Raw genomic sequence first — 25,818 nt, 5'->3', positions numbered from 1 at the left:
CCCACCATCAATCTGTAAAGTAATTGTCCTCTTCTCTTTCCAGGTCTATGATCACAAGACACAACAAGAGCAGTGCCCTCTGCGGGGACTTACTTGTGCCCTTTGTATAGTACACTTTATTGCCATGTATTACACACACAATTTTTCTTCTTTCTTTTTATACCTTTCAAAGATTATTATGTCAAAGTATAATTTTGTGACGATAGAATGGAAACAATTTATATTCTCTATATAGGATTCTTGTTGACAAAGTATTAGGAAACTGTTATATTATATAACCATATACTGTTACATATAGTAGAAAACTGAACTGATCCTTCATTGCATTGCATGGATATATATACTCCTCACGTTTCTTATTCTTTCCTCTGTCACCTCCTTTATTATCACGCCGTATTAACCACTCATGGTAAGCCCCCCTCAAGGTTTTGGGAACATTAATTTAACATTTTATGAAATTCAGTGCTCAGACAACTGGGTAATTGTAACTTCATTCTTGCAGCTCTCAAGAGCTTGTGTCAAATATAAAGGAAAATACCACTATAAATATCCTTTCATATGTATACCCCAGAAATGTGAACCCATACCGAAGAGTCAGGCCTCGTACCATTGGTTTGGAATATGTAGCCTCCCAGTTGTTAAAAAAAAAAAGCCCAGCACCCAGCACTATCAGGGCATACTACGAGGTTCTGTTTCTTGACAGCTGAAGTGGCTGCACACTGCTACATTATATCTTGAGGCCTGTAAAACTTGGGGCACACCACTTTTCCATCTAGACCACTCTACTTCAAGCATGTCTAACACACATATCAAGTGTTGGTAGACATGCTTGGCTATTTTTGACTCAAATTTAGTAGGTTTTCCAAAAATGTTTGTACGATTTGTTAAATCTGCACAATTTGGTAAACTGGCCAACACAAAGGACGATTAACATTGCCAGTTCCTCTTTAGGTGTCTCACCCAGTCCAGTTTGTTCTGCCATATATAAAGATACGGTCATGGCTTATTTACACGGCCATACTTGATGTCTGGGACAAATCGGAACTGATCTCAATAAATAGAAGAAACTTTCTGATTTTTCTACTTCTGGCAAGAATAAATATATAATATAAATGAACACAAAGCGAAGATACTTATATAGACAGTTTTCTGTGGAATCTGCAGGCAGACATTTGCTGTTTAATGTTTCTTGGGGCAAAACGATATCTGCAAGTTAAAATGTCAGCAGGTGGAACTAAATGGTTGTCTTTTTCTGATACTAAAAATGAGCTGAAACTTTCACATCTTACATCCTCACTCCAAAAGGTTTCACTTCCACTATTTGCTTGCAGTTTGGCTCAGCCAGGTGTACATGTTCGCTCTATGTAGGGTACTACAATGTCATAAGGTGTCATGAAAGACTCTTGCTACCCTATATACATTGGCCTGTATCTGACCTGCTTCCAGACCTTCCCTTCACATATAAAACAGATTGTACATCTTTAGAGATTGTCCACTACTTTTACATTGGAGGCCAATCCATAGGTTAGATTAACAATGTCTTATCGGTCGGGGTCCAACACCACGCTGATCAGTTGTTCTCAGCGCCGGTGGCGGCAGATAGAGCAGCCCTGTCAACTGATAGCAGCCGCGTCCGGCTACTGCACATCCGTCTCCTATTGATTTGAATGGGAGGCGGATGTGCAGTACCCGGCCGCAGCTGCTATCAGAAGACGACGCAGCTCCAAAACGCAGCATTTCCAGCCACCTACTACTGCCGGCAGCACCAAGAACAGCTGATCGGGTGTTGGACCCCAGCTGATCGGACATAGATGACCTATGCTAAGGATAGGCCTTCAATGTTAAAGTAGTTGCCAACCTCTTTAACTTTTACAATACGTTATATAATTCTTTAGTTTGTATGGTCGCATTAACCATGGATGTCGAGCCATAACGATAACGAGCCATAATTATACTGTGAGTATCTGAATATGTTTCTTGATGAGAGTGAACTGTGCAATTTTCATGTGCATAAGGGCTCATTGAGACATTTGCATTTCACATACGTGTTGTATCTGGTTTTTACTTGTAGAACACCAACCCATAAATGTAGGGTTGGCCATAAAATGCTCGGCCCAAACATTAATGTGTTTTCAATAGGAGAGGGAATTTGCGACTATCCCACTAAAGAAACAGATGAATCGGGCATATTGAAATCCAACTAATTGCTAGTCAGCTGGCAAGGCCTAACAACTACTGCTTTATGTGCAGAATCGGCTTCATTTTACAGTTTGGTAGTTTAGTTTTATACCACTGCCCCAACATGTAATAGCACTCACATTTATTGTTCAATGTTTTCTTCTGTGCCTTAGGTCATTTTTGCAACGTTTTAGGTATTTACATTACTATTTTTTTTTTTTTTTTTTACTTTTTCATATACATTTCAACAAAATGTTTTTTTTTAATATTTGAAAATGTGAAATAAAGCAACTTTGATGGGGTCTGCAGTTTAATCATTGTCATGTTGTGGCCTGTTAACACTGCTGTCATGGCTTCCATTCTCTCAGGTGTAATCAGGCTGCACTATTACTGTAAAGAAAAACCCGATGGAACGGAAACATGGTGGATAGAGGCCAAGTAGAAAGTTTTCGTCACCTCTCAACAATATTGACAGCAGTGCCAGATCCGTTACCTAACGGACACTAACACCATGCAACATATAATGCACCCAATTTGATTGCCATCACAATGTCAGTGGTTTAACCAGAAAAAAAATGGCAGCATTAATTGGTAGGAACTGAAAAATGATTGCACAGGTTTATATGTTTGATTTTATGCTATAGATACTAAGCAGGAAAAAAAAATCTAGAGGGATCTTGTGTATAACCATGGCCTTATATTTTTGGTGCATTGTTTTGGACTAGAAATGCATTAGACAATTAGTAAATTTTTATAAATAACTTAAGCAGCCAAATAACGTTTTTACTATCTAATCTTACAGCAGCTTTATGTAGAGGCAGAGACTTTGATTTCAGTAGTGTCACTTGTTAAGGTACCGTCACACTAAGCAACATCGCTAGCAACATCGCTGCTGAGGCACACCTTGCTAGCGATGTTTCTGTGTGTGACATCCAGCAACAACCTGGCCCCTGCTGTGGGGTCGCCGGTCGTTGCTGAATGTCCTGGACCATTTTTTAGTTGTTGCTGTCCCGCTGTGAAGCACACATCTCTGTGTGTGACAGCGACAGAGCAACAACTGAATGTGCAGGCAGCAGGGAGCCAGCTTCTGCGGACGCTGGTAACCACGGTAAACATCGGGTAACCAAGAAGCCCTTACCTTGGTTACCCGATATTTACCTTCGTTACCAGCGTCCGCCGCTCTCAGCTGTCAGTGGCGGCTCCCTGCACACGTAGCTGGAGTACACATCGGGTTAATTATTGTGGCTAGGAGTGCAGGGAACAGGGAGCCGGCTCTGGCAGTTTGAGAGCGGCGGACGCTGGTAACGAAGGTAAATATCGGGTAACCAAGGGAAGGGCTTCTTGGTTACCCGATGTTTACCGTGGTTACCAGCGTCCGCAGAAGCCGGCTCCCTGCTGCCTGCACACGTAGCAGGCAGCAGGGAGAAACCCCCAAAAAAACACTTTTCATCATAGTAATTTAGCGAATAATGTGACCAAGGTCCTGGAGGACCGAAACATTATTGTCGCAAAATTGTCGCAAGTGTCACATGTTTTTCAAGTGTTGCTATCTTGCCTTCAGTATTAAAAATCTATTAGCATTGAGAAAAAGAGTTATATCTTTATTCATTCTTGCCCATTGAGAGTGCAGTGTTATATTTATGTATCACGTAGCAGAGTACACATCGGGTAATTAACCCGATGTGTACTGTGGCTAGGTGTGCAGGGAGCCAGCGCTATGCGGTGTGCGCTGGTAACCAAGGTAAATATCGGGTTGGTTACCCAATATTTACCTTAGTTACCAAGCGCAGCATGCTTCCACGTGTCGCGACGCTCCAGCGATCCCTGACAGACCAGGTTGCTGGTGGGATAACTGGAGCGTCGCTTAGTGTGACATCTCGCCAACGACGACCTAGCAACTTACCAGCGATCCCTATCAGGTTGTATCGTTGTTGGGATCGCTGGTAAGTTGTTTAGTGTGACTGGGCCTTTAGGGGTGCTTCACACATAGCGAGATCGCTGCCGAGATCGCTGCTGAGTCACGCTTTTTGTGACGCAGCAGTGACCTCATTAGCGATCTCGCTGTGTGTGACACTGAGCAGCGATCTGGCCCCTGCTGTGAGATCGCTGCTCGTTACACACAGCCCTGGTTCGTTTTCTTCAAAGGCGCTCTCCCGCTGTGACACACAGATCGCTGTGTGTGACAGCGAGAGAGCGACAAATGAAGCGAGCAGGGAGCAGGAGCCGGCATCTGACAGCTGAGGTAAGCTTGTAACCAAGATAAACATCGGGTAACCAAGGTGGTTACCCGATATTTACCTTAGTTACCAGCCTCCGCAGCTCTCACGCTGCCTGTGCTGCCGGCTCCGGCTCTCTGCACATTTAGCTGCATTACACATCGGGTTAATTAACCCGATGTGTACAGCAGCTAGGAGAGCAAGGAGCCAGCGCTCAGTGTGCGCGGCTCCCTGCACACACAGCTAAGCGGTGTTCGCTGGTAACTAATGTAAACATTGGGTAACCATACCCGATGTTTACCTTAGTTACCAGTCTCCGCAGCTTCCAGACGGCGGCTCCGTGCAAGCGCAGCGTCGCTTGCACGTCGCTGCTGGCTGGGGGCTGTTCACTGGTCGCTGGTGAGATCTGCCTGTTTGACAGCTCACCAGCGACCATGTAGCGATGCAGCAGCGATCCTGACCAGGTCAGATCGCTGAGCGATGCAGCAGCGATCCGACAAGTGTGAAGGTACCCTTAGGCTGCTTGCTGTAATTTATCAGCAGGAGATTATTACTGGGGGATTAGTAAATATGCTTCCTTTTAGTACAACACCGCCCCTATCACTGATGGGCACCTTTCTGCCTATGCACAAGGTACACAGAAAGCTTGCCAATTAGTGATATGGGTGGGTTTATACAGAGCTCAGCATTCAGAGAACTGGTAGATCTGCAGCAGATAAGAGTTAATCTGAGGGCGTCCAAACCTTCATGCAGACACTTGACTCAGGAGCTCCTGCCTCACCAAGCTAAATTAGCTTCTATTAGCAGCCTCAAGAAGTGAGATATGGGTAAGAAAAAGACTGGGAAACTTCTTAGAGACCCTATAGAATTGACTACGCTTACCTTGGACTTGTATACCTCCAAGGAAATCTGGGAGCTAACCATGGCGCTCTCGTTGATAGGAGAGCTACAACCTCTTCCCTCCCAGTGGCTCCAGCATCTTCGTTCAGTAAGTCTTGCGGTGCCTTGCCTCTGAGAGGTCGTGAGGAGGTTGGTTTTTGGTCTTCCTCCAGGTGGTGAGAGCCCAATGAGAGGGGATGCTGCAAACTCATCTCCCAAGATGGTGCCGAACTGCCATCCTTACTTAACTGCCCCAGAGCGCCATCTCACTTGCAGGTAGAGACGGAGAAAGCTAGATCACATTCACCATCTATATCACAGAATGAGCTTAGGGATCCTTCAGAATTGGTGAGCCAAAACTCCCCATGGCCTCCCTCATTGTTGTCACCGAATGATGGAGGTGACACTGCTACAGATGAAACCAGAAGTTTACATATATTATCTAAAAAGACACATGCATGTTTTCCAACTATCTGACATGAAATCAGAATAAACCTTTCCATTTTAGGTCAGTTAGGAACCAAACTTATTTATATTTGCCAAATACCAGAATAATGAGAGAATGTTTTAAGGCATTTTATTACTTTTTGCAAAGTCAAAAGTTTACCTACATTTCATTAGTATTTGGTACCATTGCCCTTAAACTGTATGACTTGGGTGAAACATTTTGGATATCCTTCCACAAGCTTCTCACAATAGTTGGTAGAAATTTGGGCCCATTCCTCCTGACAGAACTGGTGTAACTGAGCCATGTTTGTAGGTCACCTTGCTCGCACCTGCCTTTTCAGATTTGCCCAAAAATGTCCAATAGGATTGAGATCAGGGCTTTGTGATGGCCATTCCAAGATATGGAGTTAGTTATCCTTATGCCACTTTGCAACCAGTTTGGCAGTATGCTTTGGGTCATTGTCCATTTGGACCCATTTCCGACCACGCTTTTAAGTTCCTGGCTGATATCTTGAGATGTTTACTATACCTACAGATTTAATGCACAAGAAATATATTTGAAAAATCATATACATTTTATTTCATCAAATTGGTTAAAATACACATTTAAAAGGTTAAGATGGAGAGTTTTTACAGGTTAAAAAAAATTCAGAAGGGGTACAACTGGTTATCAGTAATATCAATACAAGGATTAGCTTTATTTAGCATGGGACAAACATATAAAACCTCTATAAAAGGCTCAACACACGATAAATCAAAATATCAAGATTGAATAAAGTGCTCCAGTGGTTGTGTTAGATCTAGACTTGTCTGTTTGATCAAAAACCAACAGCTAGGCTATTTATATAAAGAGACAATGCAAGTGCTATACCATAAAGATAAGTATGGATGGTCAATGAAGATAGGTTATAGGCACTGCATTGATATACACACTTTAAATAGATGCCATTCATACCTCCTTTCATGTTTCCCTTGAGCAAGATGGTGAAACGCGCGTTGGGAGCGTCCCTGGTATGTACTCTTGGTTATATGCAGGGATACACTTGTGGTCATTATGTATATGTATATATATATATATATACATACACACACACACATATACACACACACAATCAATGCAGTGCCTATAACTTATTAGGCTTGCCTTCATAGACTCTCCATACATATGATCTTCGAGGGATTCCCCAATCTCTCCTGCTCTGATCAGGCTGGGCGGCTGCAGTGAGGAGGCACAAGTGTGCACACAGAGAGACGCATGGCTCATTCCGGCCCTGAGACACTGGCTAAATGAAATTCACCCTTTGTTGGAGCTATAACTCTCGTGGTGGGATTCTTTATAGCTGAATACCTGCCACTTCACCTTAATGAGAAGGGACAAAACCCAACTGCAACTCCCCTGTTCTCTTCAGTCACCAAACGCCTTCCTGAAATGAAACCAACAGTGTGCCTAGCTGCTTTATTGGAAGCCCCTGCAAGACCCAGTGGATAGGTTTAGGCTATGTTCACACACTGCATCTTAAGATGCAATTTCTGACCCCATAAAAAGCATGCATTTTTTTTATGCGATTTTACCACATTTTGCCCAATGCGCTTTTTTAGTCAAATCTATTGACTGGAAGGGCTCAAAAACGCTGGAAAAACGCAAAAGGAATTCACATGCTGCATCTTCAAAAACGCAGCCAAAAAAGATGCACAGAGTGCACAGCAAAATAGAAATCTCATAGACTTTGCTGGGGGAAAGAAATGCATGCAGTTAGGTGCATCTTTGTTACCTCCAAAAATGCACTAAAAGATGCACTATGTGAACATAGCCTTAGTTGATCATTAAATCTTTTGCAGACTTGGAGACCATACAGATCTGTGTTAGGCCTGAAACACACGTCCGCAAAAAACACGTGCGCGTCTCACGGTCTGTTTTTCGGGTCCGTGTTCCGTTTTGGATGTCCGTTTCTCCGGTACGTGTGACATGAGTGTGATGGCCTATGCTTGCCGTGCATGCGTGTTGAATATCCGTGTATGTGTGAGATACGTACGTGTCCTGTCCGTGTGCAGTCCGTGTGTCTTGAGCCGTTTCACCATTTATAAAAAAAAACCCAAAACACACGGACCGTACGGAAAACACACGTCCCATTGACTTTAGCGGGTCCGTGTCTGCGTGATGCCGGTGAAACGCGGACATGTCATCTGTGTTAAAAAACGCACACACGTACAAACCACACGGACACACGTTCCGTGTGGCTTTACGTGTCTGTGCCTGTTGCCATGGGGTAACATTGGTGCACGTGTGCTCGTGCCGCCAGTACGTGTCAAAAAGTCCCAAACGTACCGGCGGCACGGATGTGTGTTGCAGATCTTACATTGTATACAAGTTTAACTGCACAACACTCTCCTACCGCCTAGTGGCCATTGATCGTTACTACAGCCTCAGCCACAGATGACAACTCTCAGCTACTATAATTATAATGTTTATTACTGCAAATAGTGTGGACTCCTTAGGCTTCTAGTTCAGGCATTGGCCATGTGAGAAATAGCTGATATCTCTCTCCTTTCACCTACATCTTCCCCATGTCAAGATTCTGTACACTCGCATTAGCTAGTAAATTACATAAAATTAGGGGTAAACAACCCCTTGGTCATTGATATCTACATTAATGGACTGTTACCTTCTGTGCAGTGGATAGAAACAGGTTTCAGCCCCTCAATCATATACTTCACATGACGCTCCTAAGCCTTTGATGGCAGCAATATCTACACAGGAGTGCCAGATCCTCCACAGTGAGGGTGAGGAGGCAGTCGTGAAACCCCCCAAACTGACTGGTGTCTGCAGATAAGAGTACTGGATAACTCCTCTCTAGCAGCGAAAGTCACTGCCAAACCCCTTCCCGAAATCTCCGATATCATACAATCTACTCTCAGTGCAGCAAGAATGGGCTGCAAGACGGACAGGACGAATAAGCGGAACACCAATCAGAACTGGAGACTCGTGTGTTAACTATTGATGAGTCCGACAGCGTCCATAAACTGTTGGACCTTTCCAAAGATAACGCTCTACTAAAAGACCGTATTGAAGATCTTGATAACTGCTCTCATAAGAATAACCTGCGCCTTGTGGGTCTACCTGAATATTTCCAGCAAAAAAAATTGAAATTTACAAGAGACTCACCTTCCTGAAGACAATTTGATTAGGGCGTGAAAATTATGAGTAGGCAATGTATATGGTTCCCCATCTGTTATTAGAAAGGCAAGGGTTAAAGAGGACCAACCAGCAGGATTTTGCTATATGAGGTAAAGGTAGTGCCATACTGGAGCTAGTATGCTGAATCCAGGCATAAGATGTGATGCTTGGTTGATGAAATATCTTTAATCAAAGTTGCAGAAATGCACTGTACTTTGATGTGTACAATGGGGGTGGGTCAGGTTACGCGTTTATTCTTCCTCCAGCGTTCTCCTGGCTTACCCACTGTTCTTTATCTGAACATTGTGCCGCCATTGCGGTTGTCGGTGGCGCTTGTGCATTGCCACCGTGGTCAGGTCTTCAATAAATGGCGCCAGAGTCCTCGCATGTGCTTACCGCGATCTCCGGCGCCATTTTATTGAACACACTGCAGTGAAGACTATGAGCAGCATCATTGCATGCGCAGATTTTTCTTTTCTGTGCACATATCAATGCTTCTCATCTTCACCGCAGTGTGTTCAAAAAAATGTCGCTGGAGAAAGTACACGCATGCGCGCACTCCGGCGCCATTTTAATGAAGACCTAAGTACTGTGGGAATCCCCATGCACCGCCAACAACAGCAATGGTGGTGCAATATTCACCTATTGTACCATTACCCATTCCCTGTAGACTGTGAGCCCTCGCGGGCAGGGTCCTCTCTCCTCCTGTACCAGCCTGTTTTGTACTGTTAATGATTGTTGTATGTATACCCTCTTTCACTTGTAAAGCGCCATGGAATAAATGGCGCTATAATAATAAATAATAATATTCAAATAAAGAAAAGGGGGCAAGCCAGGAGGATGCCAGAGGAGGAGGAAAATACACCGAGGACCCGACCCACTAAGATCCGTCCATGTTGCACGCATCAATCAAAGTGCAACAGGGGCGGGTCTTTGTGGGTCGGGTCCTCAGTGTATATCCTCCTCCTCCTCTGGCTTTCATTTAAGATATTTATTCATTTAAGAATTACATCTTTCTATAACAGCTATGCCTGCAATCAGTATTTTACTGCCTGTATGGCACTGCCTTTACCTCATACAGCAAAATCCTGCTGGTTGGTCCTCTTTAAAATCCTAATTAGCAAACACAATAAACATCATTTAATTAATGAGCAATAAGATAGTGAAGGCAGGCTGACACCGAGTGGAGATATCACCTGTTATAATGTGTACACCCCTAATGTGGTAAACCATTTTTTAAGTACAGTGGAACCTTGGATAACGAGAACAATCCGTTCTGTGACTGTGCTTGTTAACCAAGTTACTCATCTAGCAAAGCAAGATTTCCCATAGGAAATCATTGCAATGCAGACAATTCGTTCCACAACTGTTCAATGTCCCATCCTGGTCCCCTATTGTGCCATTCCACACACGTACAAACACGCAGAAACACACATATTATGCTCCCCTTACCTTCCGTTCCATCGCCGGCCTCCTGGTTGTAGTGGTTCGCCGGTACAGGATGTGTATCGGGTAACCAGCGCGCTGACGTCAAAGGCATGAGCCGCTTGCCTCTGATTGGCCAGCGCGCTGCCTTTGAGAAGCGGAATGAAGCAAGAAAAAGGGAATGCACAGCCAACCAATAAAGCCTTTGAGAAGCGGCTGACAGCGGAAGTTCCTCCCTCGTTGCGATTGTTACCCGATACATATCCTGTACCGGCGAACTACAAGAACCGGGAGAACAGCAATGGAACGGAAGGTAAGGTGAGCATATGTGTGTGCGGGTGCATGTTTGTGCGGACTGCAAGAGCGGGTCAGAGCGCAATGAAAGTACGGAACAAGGAGTGTGTGCGTTACTCATAAACTGAGGTTCCACTGTAACTGGAAGCTAGATCCCACACGGTTGTGTAAGCCCTTTAGAACTATGTGTAGGCCTCTTTCACACGTCAGTGAAAAACACACATTTTGCATGGTCCGTGGTGTATGGTCGTGGTGTAGGTGCGTATGAGTGTGCGTGTCCAGCGTGTGCTGTCCATGTGACATCCGCATAGCACACGCACAGCATGAACTTCTATACTTACCTGTCCATGGTGCTGCTGTCTCTGGCGCTGCTGCTTCCGTTTCTCGGTGCAGTGAATATGCAATGAGCATAATGAGCGGGGTCGGAAGCAAGTGACAGCAGCGCCGAAGACAGGTGAGTATAGAAAATAATTTTATTTCACAGACACGTGGTGTTCTCTAGTACATGTCACACTGATATCATATGGAGCACATCAGTGTGCGGGCCTTGTGACACCCATGCTACCGGAGAAAAACGGACACACGCTCGATGTGAAAACACTGATGGGTGTGCAGACCCATTGATTTTGATGGGTCTACTTGTGTCTGTGTCTCCAGTACTTGTGAAAATGGACGTTACACGTAATGGTCACACGGATATCACAAGGACCGCACACACAGACGTCACACGGACTGGACACACGTCAATGTCACTTGTACTGGACACATGGACTGGATGTTACACAGACTGGACACATGGACGTCACACGGACTGGACACGCGGACGTCACACGGACTGGACACGCGGACGTCACACGGACTGGACACGCAGACGTCACACGGACTGGACACGCGGACGTCACACGGACTGGACACGCAGACGTCACACGGACTGGACACACGGACGTCACACGGACTGGACACACGGACGTCACACGGACTGGACACACGGACGTCACACGGACTGGACACACGGACGTCACACGGACTGGACACACGGACGTCACACGGACGTGTGAAGGGGTCTTAGGCGGTCCTGGTCCGCACTGTTCCCAAATCTAAAATGGGCTGAATGACAAAATAGAACAAAAATAGAAGAAGCAGATTTCCTGTTTGTGGCTCATTTTACCCGCCAGAAAATTGAATAAAAGATTAGAAAGTTGTCTGGTCATAATGGAACTGCAGGAAACAAACAGCCCAGATACAACTAGAAAGGGTGGAGCTCTTGTCGCCCAAGGAGCCGCATCAAGCGGGAGCCGAGCCGGAACGTGTTTCCTTCGCCCTCAACAAGTATGGCTTCTGCGCTCTCGTGAGGCTTACCCCGGTGTCAACCAATCATCACCCGGTGACGTCACACTTTACAGTATTTCACCAATAAGAAAAGTTTTTTAAAGTTTCCGAAGTGACATCAGAAGACTTGTGGCTCCGCCCCTCTCAGATGATTCGATACACTGTCAATCACGTATCTGTGACCCGCCCTGTCTGGGTCGACGATACAGCTGTGCGGTGAACGCAATGTAGCCCCGCCCACATAAAGTAACACGACACGCCCCTCCGCTGGACCACGCCCCTCCGTCGGGCCTCGCCTCTCTCTGGTGAAGGGGCCAATCCTGGATGTAACCGTTAGTGTCGGTTGGAGTTTCGGTGCGGAGTGAGCGGCGGTGTCTCCCGGGAGCCGGGTAGGTGGGGCTTGTGGGGATGTTTTGTGGGAATGCGGGGCTGTGCGGACAGTGGACACCTCCCGACTATAGGTGTGTGACTGCGACCAGCAATCCCCGTGCTCCACCAGCACTGACCAGTGCACCCGGCTGTAATGTACCATAGAAGTGTGTGATGGGCAATGCCTGCCTGCAGATTATGTGTGCGAACACACACACACACACACACACACACACACACACACACACACACACACCTGTGTGTGTGTGTATCTATCTATATATACACATAAATGTGTATGTATGTTTATACACACACATTGTGTGTTAATTGTTATACATTATATAGTGTATAGGTTGTGTGTGTATGTAGTGTATGTATGTGTGTGTGTGTGTGTATATATATATGTATGTGTGTGTGTCTTTCTCTCACCGCTGTGGCTCAGTGGTTGTCATTCTTCTTTGCATTTGGGGTCCTGGGTTCTATTTCCCCCAGAACATCTGCAGGAAGTTTTGTCTCCAATTAATCATTAGTGTTTCTGGGGTTTTTTTTGTCACTTTTCTTTTTTCACTTGTGGTTTTCGCTGATTTTTTTTTTTAATTTGCATATTCCTCACAATGTGGCGCGCCGTTCATGAATCTTCAGCAACGCCCCAATTTTTTCTTCTCTTGTCTTACTGATTTTGTTTTTTTTTGTTTTTTTTTTAAGCCCATTTTGTAAAATATTGCAAAAAATGCTCTAAAATAACCGGCGTACATAAAACCACTGCAGGAGGGGGTGGTGGGGTGCTGAAGTAGAGGTCTAATAAATTTTGCGTCTTTTTTTAAAGAGTTGCATTTCAAGAATCTGTCTAAAACATCTGGAAAAGCCACAGCGACTGGTTTTCTGACCCCCGGACCCCTCAGTACTGTTAGCTGTGTGCACACGCTGTGATTTTTTTGGTACAGATCTGTCACAAAAACTCATTTCTGTCCTTATGCCAGCAAAGTCAATGAGAATACGGAAGTGCTGTACACATGTTGCTTTAGTTTGATACACAGCCAAGATAAGCGCACGGCTGGGGGCTGCAGTCTGTAGCCGTAGACCCTATCTGTGCTTGGTATCATAATATGAGGGGACCCTACCCCCAATTTATTTATTTTTTTACTGTATGCTGTAGACCCGGTCTGTGATTGGAAGCGTCTGTGATTGGAAGCGTCAGATACGCTGTCACACAGGCTGGGGGCACTGTCTGACTGCACCCAATCACAGACGGCAGTGGGCAGTGGAAGCAGAGAATATGCATGATCCTAATGAGGTGCCCCAGAAGAAGAATGAGCGGCCGCTGGAGCAGTGACAGCCGTGTCGGAGAGGTAAGTATAGCACAATCTATTATTTATTTTTACTTTATTTTTTTTATTTTCCTAGTTCCTAAGGCACCCTGGCCTTTGAACCCACGGGGGTCGGACTTTACAGTCTGGTCCGCCCATCACTATTTTTCACAAAAAAACACATCAAAATCAGAATTCACCAAGACTGCACAAAAAACGCAGCATCATTACAAGCGTTTTTTACCTTACCAGGCTTTCTGGGACAAGATGTACTTTTTGGTGCAGCTTTTGATGTCTCAAAGGTGTAGTTTTTTTGTGACAACAAAACTGCAGTGTGCGCATGTAGCCAAAGGCACACCTGTGCAATAATCCTGCTGTTTAATCAGCATCTTGATATGTCACATCTGTGAGGTGGATGGATAATCTTTGTAAGGCTGGAGTCACACTTGCGATTAACTCACACGAGTGCAATGCGAGAAATTCTTGCATTGCACTCGGACCAATGTTAATCAATGAGGCAGCTCCGATCTGCTTTTTTTTTTTTTCTCCTCAGCCCACATCGGACTGAGGAAAAAAAAAAATCGCAGCATGCTGCAATTTCAAGAGTTTCTCGCTCGAGTCTCTCCAATGCAGGTCTATGGGTGCGAGAAAAAACGGATGTCACAAGGACCATCCTAGTACCATCCGTTTTTCTCAATACATTTCTATCATGTAGCAGAGAACACTGTAAATGGTCCTGTACATGACAGTAAATGAGTAGCAGCTGCTGAGGAATAAAAACGGATTGCACACTGACAGCATACTGACAGCACACTGATGAAAAGTGAGAAAAAAATCGACCTACTTTCTGGCATAAGAATCGGACCGATTTTTCAATAGCAAGAGTGACTCCGGCGTTAAGGAGAAGTGCTCACTAAGGCTAGTTTCACACTTGCGTTCAGCGCATTCCGTCACTATGGAGAATAGCGCATTCCGTCACTATGGAGAGTCCGTTCTCACTGCGCTATTCTCCATAGACTTGTATGGATGACGCACTGTAACGCAAGTGTCTGCGTTGCATCCGCTGGAAGACGCAGCGTCGTTATTTTGACGCTGCGTCGGTCGGATGGAACGCTGCATGTAGTGTTTTTCTGTGCTTGGCGGCGTGTCAAAAAAACGCAACCTGCAGGAATCCGTTTGGCGTCCGTTGTTTTTATAATGGACGCCTATGGTGGCGGATTCCGTTAGAATGCGTCATTTGACGGATTCCGTTAACGCATCCGTCTTTACACAACTGTGCATGCCCAGATGAGTAAAGTCAAGGAAAAAACCTATAACGGATTGCGTTATTTTGTACGATCCGTAGCATCCGTTGTGCCACTATATGCAACGCATCCGTTGCATGCGTCACACAACGCAATGCTACGGATCCCGTCCAACGCAAGTGTGAAACTAGCCTAACAGATTTAGACAAATTTGTGAACAATATTTGAGAGAGAAAGGCCTTTTAGTCTTAGATCTTTGGGTTCAGCTCATGAAAAATGGGAGCAAAAACAAGTGTTGTGTTTATATTTTTGTTCAGTGTAACAAGCGTAATAAATATCCATGATCAGATGATGTCACCAGAACTTGTCGTACGCTGGGACCCTCCTCCTCTTGGGGCTCACGGCAGGATTTGTTTGCTGTTATCCAGGGTGTATATAAATGTCCCTCTAAGGCTCTGTTCACACTAGAAAAAGGATTTTTCTCAAGAAATTTCCTGAGTCTGAAAGATTAGCGAACTTGCGGTAAAAAACATACCAATACTGCACTGAAAACCGCGTTGATGCGTTTTTTCCGCAGGTTGTTCCCTGCATTTTTTTACCATTATCTATGGCAGAAAACGCAGCTACCTGCAGATAAGAAGTCACATGCACATTTTTTTTCTCAAGAAATTCTGCAGAAAGAATGTTCTTGAGAAAAAAAACCACAGTGTGCGCACAGTTATTATTTTTTCCATAGGTTTTGCTGGGGAATGACTGCAGAAAGGTTACAACCATTTCTCAAGAAATTTCTGCAGCAAAAATGCACTGGTAAAAACGCAGTGTGCACAGGGCCTAATTCCTTGTTGCTCTGTTCCCCGCCGGTCTCCGCTTGCTGCAGCGATCGCTGGATATAAATCATTCACAATCATGATAAATATTCGGCATCTGACTGTTGAGATCAGTCTTTTTTTTTTTTTTCTTTTTATTTATTTTTCAAAAGGTGTATAGTTCATAATTTGTTTTTTTTTGTTGCTGTACATTTTTTCGGGCACTGTTGTTTGGTTTTTGCCCCTCATCTCCGGAAGACATTAGGACTTTTTCTGCTCAGAAGTGGCGCTGGTTCTGGCATCATTTCCACACTTGTAGTGTTTGCTAGTAGTGCCCTTATTATGTACCGCACATCATATGATTGATGGCAGCGACACTTTTTATTGCTATGGACGTGCCAGTCATCTGTGACCTGGGGGGATTGTTTTCTTCCTTAACCGCCAGTCTTTATTTGCTCTGGAAAGCTGTCTGTCCCTATTTATACCAGGGGGTATTTTTGAGGCTTGGGTTGTATATAGACAGATTGTAAATACCACAGGTCATGCCAAATAGCTATGTACTAGAGGATTATCTGGGGATCTAGTAAGGCCTGTCTGCTCTCACATCTTTGTGATTACGGCCCCCTCCAGCACACTTAGGCTTGTGTATCGGGCCCAGGGTGAATTGTGCAGCCTTTGTTCCAAACAAGTCCTCCACATGTGAACATGGCTGTACGGGTTTACCTCTAGCAGTTTTGGCCCTTAGGGCAGAGTCACACTTGCAAATCTCGCATTGTACTCGGCCCCATGTAAGACAATGCTGCAGCTCACATCTGCGAGTTTTTCTTCAGCCCTAATCGAACTGAGGAAAAAACTGCAGAATGTTGCAATTGTCTGAAAGAACAGTGTCACTCGCACCCATACAAGTGTATGGGTGCGAGAGAAACATCAGACTGCACTTGGATGTTATCCAAGTGCAGAGCGATATACTCACAGGCTGACAATAGAGGAGATGGGGGGGATTAATCCCTCCCTCTCCTCCGCAGCTGTGATCTGATCTCAGAAACAGACCACAGTCAGATGACACTCAGACCTCGCTCGCAGCAGAGCCTAAAGGTACCGTCACACTTAGCGACGCTCCAGTGATCCCACCAGCGATATGACCTGGCAGGGATCGCTGGAGCGTCGCTGGTGAGCTGTCAATCAGGCAGATCTCCACAGCGATCAGAGATCAGCCACCAGCGACCCGTGTAACGACGCTGTGCTTGGTAACCATAGTACACATCGGTTAGTAAGCAAAGCGCTTTGCTTATAGTTACCCGATGTGTACCTTGGCTACGTGTGCAGGGAGCCGGCTTCTAGAAGCTGTGGACCCTGCTAACCAAGGTAAATATGGGGTAACCAAGCAAAGCGCTTTGCTTGGTTACCTGATGTGTACCTTGGTTACCAGCGTCCGCAGATGCCGGTTCCCTGCTCCCTGCACATTCAGATCGTTGCTCTCTCGCTGTCAAACACAGCAATGTGCGCTTCACAGCGGGAGAGCAACGACCAAAAAATGGTCCAAGACATTCAGCAACGACCGGCGACCTCACAGCAGGGGCCAGGTCGTTGCTGGATGTCACACGCAACGACATCGCTAGCAAGATCGCTGTTGTGTTACAAAAACCGTGACTCAGCAGCGATGTCGCTTAGTGAGACTTAAGCCTAGTGTCATTAGCATATCACATGCCATGCTCTCACATCAGAAGCGATACGTAAGTGTTACTCTGCCCTCATGTAAAATAACCTGTGACTTTTTTTTTTTACTTGGAAGTAATAAAGTGTCACATTGACCATGATTGCCCCCTCCTAATTCAGATGTGACTATTAGTTGGCTTGTAGCACAGGCCTTTCTGATCTACCTACAATTGTAAGGCACCATTCGCACTTGCCTTGCTATGTACAATAAGGCCAGGCGTGTTGCTATAGTCCCGTTAAAAAAATAATAAAAAAAAATGTATAAAGCCGCTCTATGTCTCTATGCCTTCAATTTCTTACAGATGTTGGAACATGCCTTTTGTGACTGGTGCATGGTATATCTGCAAGCTGTGTTCCCATCATGTGCGCGGTATAGAGTAGCACAAGCATAGTCTCCGGCACTGCACTGCTGTGTGCGAGGCCTAAAGCCAGCCATACATATGCGAGCTCTGCTGAGCCTGCGTGTGCTCTCAATAGGGAGAAGGTATAAAATGTTGCTGGTCTCATCTGACATTGGCTTATCTCCCTTGAGATAAATTAATTTGGACATGCTAAAATTCAAGCATGCTATTCTTCCCAATATCTGGCATTGGGGAACATGCCCCGTATAGATCAGGTGTAGACCCACGTCCGCTAAAGTCATTGGGTTTGACTGAAAATATTCTTCTTCACTTCATGAAGCTTATTATAAATTGCTTTCTAGGTGGTACTTCACTCCTCATAAGCGATCGCTCTTTTCAAGTAATAATTCCCATTTATGCTGGAGAGGATGTAATTTAAAGGGAGATATTCTCACATATTTTGGTCTTGTCCCAAATTGAGATGTCTCTGGAGGGAGGTTAACCTTTTAATAAATCAAATTCTTGGAAATAGTATCACTATTACGTCTCAAATGGCTCTTCTATCATTAGATTTAGATAGCATTACCAAAGACAAATACCTAGTTATTCACATTTTTTTTAACCCCTTCAGCCCCGGGGCACTTTCCGTTTTTGTTTTTTGCTCCCCTTCTTTCGAGAGCCGTAACTTTTTTTTTTTATTTTTCCGTCAATCTTGCCATATGAGGGCTTGTTTTTTGCGGGACAAGTTGTACTTTTAAATGAAAACATAAGTTTTACCATATGGTGTACTGGAAAACAGCAAAAAAATTCCAAATGCGGAAAAATTGCAAAAAAAGTGTGATGGCACATTGGTTTTTGGGATGTTTTATTCACAGTGTTCACTATATGGTAAAACTAATGTGTGGGTGTGATGCCTCAGGTCGGTGCGAGTTTGTAGACACCAAACATGTATAGGTATACTTGTATCTAAGGGGTTAAAAAAAATTCACAAGTTTGTCCAATAAAAGTGGCGCACATTTTGCGCCATTTTCCGAAACACGTAGCGTTCTTATTTTTTGGGATCTATGGCCCAGTGACAGCTTATGTTTTGCGTCTCGAGCTGACGTTTCTAATGGTACCATTTTTGCGCAGATGCTACGTTTTGATCGCCTATTATTGCATTTTGCGTAAAACTTGCGGCGACCAAAAAACGTAATTTTGGCATTTTGAATTTTTTTGCCACTACACCGTTTACCAATCAGATTAATTGATTTTATATTTTGATCGGGCATTTCTGAATGCGGCGATACCAAATGTGTTTATTTATTTTTTAACCCTTTAATTTTCAATGGGGGGAAAGGGGGGTGATTTGAACTTTTAGGTTTTTTTTTTTGTTTTTTTTATTTTTTAAAACTTTTTTTTTACTTTTTGTTTTTTTTATTTTACTAGTCCCCCTAGGGGGCTATAGCGATCAGCAATCCGATCGCTCTTATCTATCTTCTGATCACAGCTATACAGCTGTAAACAGCAGATTCAGTCACTTTCTTTTTCTCTCTGCTCCGTGCCGAGGGAAAACGAAAGTGAAACATCATAGCTGCAGGCGTCATCACATGACCCTGTGCTACGATGGCAACCACCGATCGTCACGTGATCACACACGTGACTTCCGGTGGGGGCGGCGGTAAGTAAAAAACATGGCCGCGCGCATATAAATCTTGATGCCAGACTTTGGCAGCAAGATTTAAGTGGTTAATGGCCGCGGGTGGAAGCGATTCCACCCGCGGCTAGCAGGCACACGTCAGCTGTTGAAAACAGCTGATATGTGTGCCGATCGCCGCCGCCTGCCCGTGGCAGTGGGCGGGGCTTAACGGGACACGCTCCATGACGGATATATCCGTCCATGGTCGTGAAGGGGTTAATTGTCAAAATTCACATAGCTAAATTGAAAAAGACAGATATACTAACTATTACAGAAATTAATGAAACGATAATGCTTCATAATAGAGAGAAGTTTCGCCGCTTTTAATAATTGATACTCAAAATGCCAAAAAATTTGGGAAAGATGGAATAACCTAATGATAAACAACTCTATTTAAACCTGTTTTTTTTTTTTTGTTTTTTTTTTCCCTATCCCAGTTATATATTTAATAATTTATGTTTCTAAAATATCCTTGTGGTTATGATTGATCGATATGTTGTAATTTGGTGATTTCCAATCCAATGAGTAAAGACGACAGATTAAAAGTTGATGTATTTTATTGTTATAGTAGTTTAGTATGTAGTGGTTACATTTAAAGGTAACATTGTATAACCTAGATTATTGACGTGTGTTGTTTACTAAAATCAGCAATGTATATTTTCATAACATGTCTGGTTATATTCGTATTACTTTTTGTTAAATTAATAAAAATATTTAAAAGAAAATATTCTTATTTGTATGGCAACCAAAAGTCCAAAATCTTTCCTCCAACATGTTACTATTCTGGGAATACCCCATTAAGCCGTTCCACCTCAGAGAAGTAAGTTAGGCTAAGTTCACACTTCCGTTGTTTTGCATCAGTCACAATCCGTAGCCTTGAGGAATTACGGTATCCTGCAAAATATTTTGCAGGAATCCTGTTTTTCCCCATAGGCTTCTATTAGTGACTGATTGTGACTGATGATGCTGCGTTGCATCCGCTGCGTCGCGGTCAGTTGTTTTTTAACTGACCGCCGGGCGGGAGCAACGCAGCATGTAACGTTTTTTGAGCAGCGCGATCCGTTGGCTTTTGCTGCGCATGCGCTCTCTGGCTCCCCGCCCCCGTAACCAGGATAAACATCGGGTAACCAAGCAATGCGCTTTGGTTAGTTACCCGATATTTACAGTGGTTACGGGTGCAGGGAGCCCGCGCTAAGCTGGTATCCAAGATAAATATCGGGTAACCAAGCAAAAAGTGCTTTGCTTTTAGTTACCCGATATTTACCCTGGATACAGTGTGCAAGGAAGCTGACACTTCACCACTCGGCTCCGCCCCCTCCCGCACTCCGCATGTACACACGCATGTAGACACATACATACATACACACACTCACTCACTCACCTGTCCCCAGCCATGCAGACCGCGGCACTGACGTCCTAAGCTCCGCCCCCCAAACTCCGCCCCCAGCACACAACGGAGTCCGACAAAGAAATTCTTTTCTTTGTCACTGTTGTCATCCGTTGTACAACCCATCAGTCACATGCGTCAAGCAACGCATGTGACTGAGGCAAAACAACTGAAGTGTGAACTTAGCCTTATTCCCTATATACAGAATAGAGGATAACTTGCCGATCGCTGGCAATGTCAGTGCTCGGAACACACTTGATCTCGAGATTAGGGCTCTGTAGATCCCGGTCTTGAATGCGGTTACGATGCGCATGCTCGGCCTCCTCTCCATTTTTCATCTATGGAAATGATGTAAATAGCGGAGCGCAGTATTCTTCTGCGTCCATAGATGATAAATGGAGCTGAGGAGGAGGAGCATGCGCATCTCCACTGCATTCAAGAAAGGGCTCTGCAGATCCTGGTTTTTAGAGCCCTGTTCTCGGAATCGTTGGGGCATGAGCTGGGATAGGGAAAAGTTACTACCGTACTTTGGGTCTAACATATTAAAGGGTTGATCAATCTTAAAGGGAACCTGTCACCACTTTTTTGGCGTATAAGCTGCGGCCACCATCACTGTGCTCTTATTATATACAGCATTCTAACATGCTGTATATAAGAGCCAAGGCTGCTGTGAGAACATAAACACTTTAAAAAAATACTTACCTAGAAGGTCGCTCTGATGGTTTCCTTATTCTGAAGCCGCGGTGCATGACGCGTCTACGTCATACATACGCGCAGGACCTCAATGCTGGCGCGTGTGTATAATGTATGAAGTAGACGCGTAATGCACCGTGGCTTCAGAATAAGGAAGACCAAGAAGGCAGAAAGGGGAGGCGCCACCCATCCGACCGCTGTGCATCAGAGCGACCTTTTTAGGTAAGTATTATAAAGTGTTTTTATGTTCTCACAGCGGCCTGGGCTCTTGTATACAGCATGCTAGAATGTTGTATACAAGAGCTTAGTGATGGTGACCGCAGCTTATAGGCTGAAAAAGTGGTTCCCTTTAATAACCCAATTTTGGGATGAATCTACTTTGACGATTAGTGTTTGTCTTCTGGGGAATCACTGTGTGACACTGCAAGCAAAATCTAGTATTATGTGAGTCCCTATGAAACCTGTGGGTGACTGTGTATAAGGGCCTGCACACAATAGTTTTGTTGCATTTTTTTTTCTGTGCAGTTTTGGTGCAGAACCTATCTCCTGATGCCAGCAAAGTGAATGGCAATCCTTAAGTCTCATGTACACAATGCTTATAAATCTGCAGCACGTCAATTCTTTTTTTGTTTCAGATTTCATCCATACTAATTAGGCCGGGGTCACCCTTGCGCGAGTCTGGCATCACAACAACCAGCACGGCCGCACACTCTCCGGACAGGAGCATTTCAGCTGCATAGAAATACATGCAGCCGATCGACTCCTGCCAGGAGAATGTGCAGCCGTGCCGGGTGATGTGATGTGAGACTCGCGTGTGTCACACATGAGTCACACGTGCGAGTGACTCCGGCCTTAGTGGGGAAAAATCTGCACCAAAAAGGAAAAAAATGCACATATTTTACGCTGCCAAGAGATGTGGAAATGGTTGAGAAATTTCTGCGTCAAATACTTGCTGTGTGCACATACTCTTACAGATAGGTTTCGCCTTCCAGGTGAGCACTGCAATGACTTTCCTCTTGGCGTCACAATCAGGTCACAGCCCCTTTCTTAATGGGGTGTATGGAGATGGGCTGGGACGGTAGGACTTTCCTTGCTGTATTGTCGCAGAGGGCATGCAGTCTGGTTTTCAATGATCAAACCTTCAAAATAGATTTCCTAGCGTGAGATCGGGTGACTGTAATGTCTGTGTCTCTGGTGTAAATACATTTTTCTGTCCCATACTTTGGAGGTATGACCCTTGGAGCGATGGAGAAATTCCTTTTGAGATATAATTGTGCCTAGAAGCGCTGTCATACGTTCCCAGGGCTAAAGTACGGTAAGTGGCCGTCCTTGGACTGCTGGGAAATGTAAACCTTTGTCCTTCTGGGAACTGAATTCCACATACCAGACGACTGCTAGTTATTTTTTACAATAGTGTATTGATGAGATATGTGTCACAGGAATTGTCTGTGATCAGATTTTCCTTCCGGCCTGGAAGACCTCGGCGATTGGATATCAATAGGGTTTGTAAGATTTTGTGTCTTGAAACCCTTCTGGTGGCTTAGGGACATTATGGCACTATATATATATATATGTGAACCCTAAGGCTATGTGTCCACGGTAGAATGTACCTGCGGATTTTTCTGCATGAAAATCCGCGACTTTCGCGGCAAATCCGCACCTTATTTTTGCCGCGGATTTTGATGCGGATTTTTTTTTCCCCCATTCTATACCCAAAATCCGCACCAAAATCCGCAACAATAATAGACATGCTGCAGATTTTTCCGGATCAAAATCCGCGGCAAATCCGCCGCGGAAAAATCCACAGCATGGACACAGCATTTCCAAAATGCCATTGAAATGGCTTGGAAGTGCCGCTGCTGTAGATTTTCGGAAAATCCGCGGCAAAATCCGCGGTAAATCCGCAGCGTGGGCACATAGCTTAAGGCTGTGTGCGCACGCTGCATCATTCTGGTGACCACAAAGATGCTCGTTTTTGGTCCTAAAAAAACGCTCCCTCTACATGCAGTTTTTGCAGCCTTTTGTTACCTTGTTTTTGCCCAGTGCATTTTTCAAGTCAAATCTATTGACTGGAAGGGCTCAAAAACACTGGCAAAAACGCAGAAAGAATTGACATGATGCATCTTTATGGTCACCACAAAGTCGCAGCCAAAAAAAAGCTGCACTGTGCGGACAGAAAAACTGAAATCTCATAGACTTTGCTGGCGAAGGAAATGCATGCGGTTTTGGGACCAAAACTGCACACAAAAAACACCGCATGCGCACAAGGCCTACGGCCCCCGATTCATTAGCTGTGGGAGGGGGGTTAAGTCATTTGTTTGTCTTCACTGAGGGACTTTGTGCTAAATTCATCAAACTTATCTCACACTGTTTGAGTTTAGCACATTTTAAAAGATTGGTTTTGGGTTTTTTTTACTTTTTTTTTTTTTTTTTTGTTGCTGCTTTGCGCCTTTTTAGAGGTTTTTATTTTCAACCATGCAGGAAAATATTACAGATTCTTTAAAAAGTTGAAAATTATGAATTAGCAGAAAGCATTTGGGTATTTTAAAACCATTCGCACATTTTCAAGCAAACCTCCTCTCCCCCTCCCCCCAAAAAACAAGGAGTGATGAAACTGGTTTAAAACTGACATAAAAGCCATAATGAATTTGGAGCAAAAGTAAAATATCTAGGATCCAAAATGTAATTTAAAGCACCACTCCAGCATTTTTTTTTCCCCAGTACTGGAGTGGTGTTTTTAACTTAAGATCCCAGCTCCTGGTCTTATACCTTATACTCACCCTCTGGCGGTTTCATCTTTTATCCGCCCCGCAGCACCATCTTGGGACCACAACTTCTGACTGACCAGAAGTAAGTTACATCACTATCTTTCAATGCAAGTCTATGAGAGCCAGAACGAGGCTCTCATAGACTTATATTGAAGATTCCCCTCTGGCACACACCATGAAACACTGGAGCCAACCGTCAGGTCACAAACTGCATGAGACAGAATAGCGAGGCTGTGGTAAAGAGAGAAAATGCTGGAGGGTATAAGACTTGGGGGCATGGATCTAAAATAAAATCACTACTTCAGCAGTGAGAAAAAAAAAGTGGAGTGGTGCTTTAAAATAAGTTGCAAAAGGAGTAATCGGGGCATAATCTGTGCTCCAAATAAAAATGGGTTGATCGCAGTAATTATTATGCAGTTATTGGCTGCAGACAATAAAAGACACAGGGAGCCACAGTGGACCTGGGGAGCGAGGGTGAGTGAAGCTCAACCCAACTTGGTTTTTTTTGTTTGCAGCTGGGAAAGGAAACTGAGATAAAACCTAAATAATCCCACTAACGGCTCCTGCAGTCCACCATATTTTCGACCTAAGTGCTATCCAACAAAAGATCGGATTGCACGCTGACCAATATTATTCATTGAAGTTGTCCACATGTCCTTTTTTTTTTTTCCTCTGATCACAGCATGCTCGATTTGCCTCCTAGAATCGGATGGCACTTGGCCATTCACGTTTAAAAAATTGGACCAGACTCAGATGACGTGCTCTGATATTCACAGACTGGAGAAGATGGAGGAACTTTATTCTTCTCCAAGTCTGAGAAAAACAGATCCCATTCTGATCAGTCTGTTTAGCACAATCAGACCATTTTTCTTGGATGGAGAAAAGACGATTGTGTGAACATAGCCTAACAGTTGTAATCTGTCATATCTGAAAATGGTGAAAATACTTGGAAAGGGCGTTTTCTCCTCGTGCCTGTGTGTTTCTTCGTGATACTCTTGAATTTCCTACTTTCTTTCTTTTCCCACGATAGGAGATTAATACCATAATTAAATTATAGTTGGCCTTGTATGACGTTACATTGCCACACACCCTCAGCCTTTTTGTTCTTTTAGGCACATAGTTGTGACTTATCGTGTGTGTGTATATGTATGTATATATGTGTGTGTGTGTATATGTGTGTATATGTATGTGTGTATATATATATATATATATATATATATATATATATATATATATATATATATATATATATATGTATATATGTATGTGTGTGTATATATATATTATATATATATATACATATACATGTATATGTGTGTGTGTGTGTATATATATATATATATATATATATATATATATTATATATATATATATATACATATACATGTATGTGTGTGTGTGTGTATGTATATATATATATATATATATATATATATATATATATATATATAATACACATGTATATGTGTATATATATATATATATATATATATATATATACATGTATATGTGTATATATATACATATACATGTATATGTGTATATATATATGTATATATATAT

General features: G+C 43.8%; 2 protein-coding genes across 2 annotated transcripts in view; both read left to right on the top strand.

The window, feature by feature from the left end:
- Positions 1 to 2,480, top strand: part of SEPTIN2 (septin 2) — a 118,595-nt gene extending 116,115 nt beyond the window's left edge. Inside the window, exon 13 of the mRNA XM_075340856.1 lies at positions 44 to 2,480. The gene's annotated coding sequence lies outside the window, so the exon portion shown is untranslated. The remainder of the gene's footprint in view (positions 1 to 43) is intronic.
- Positions 2,481 to 12,207: 9,727 nt separating this feature from the next.
- Positions 12,208 to 25,818, top strand: part of FARP2 (FERM, ARH/RhoGEF and pleckstrin domain protein 2) — a 196,411-nt gene continuing 182,800 nt past the window's right edge. The window contains exon 1 of the mRNA XM_075340858.1: positions 12,208 to 12,332. The gene's annotated coding sequence lies outside the window, so the exon portion shown is untranslated. The remainder of the gene's footprint in view (positions 12,333 to 25,818) is intronic.

The sequence above is a fragment of the Anomaloglossus baeobatrachus genome, chromosome 3 (assembly GCF_048569485.1).
Source record: "Anomaloglossus baeobatrachus isolate aAnoBae1 chromosome 3, aAnoBae1.hap1, whole genome shotgun sequence".
Lineage (NCBI taxonomy): Eukaryota > Metazoa > Chordata > Amphibia > Anura > Aromobatidae > Anomaloglossus > Anomaloglossus baeobatrachus.
This window is presented reverse-complemented; position numbering and strand designations above follow the sequence as displayed.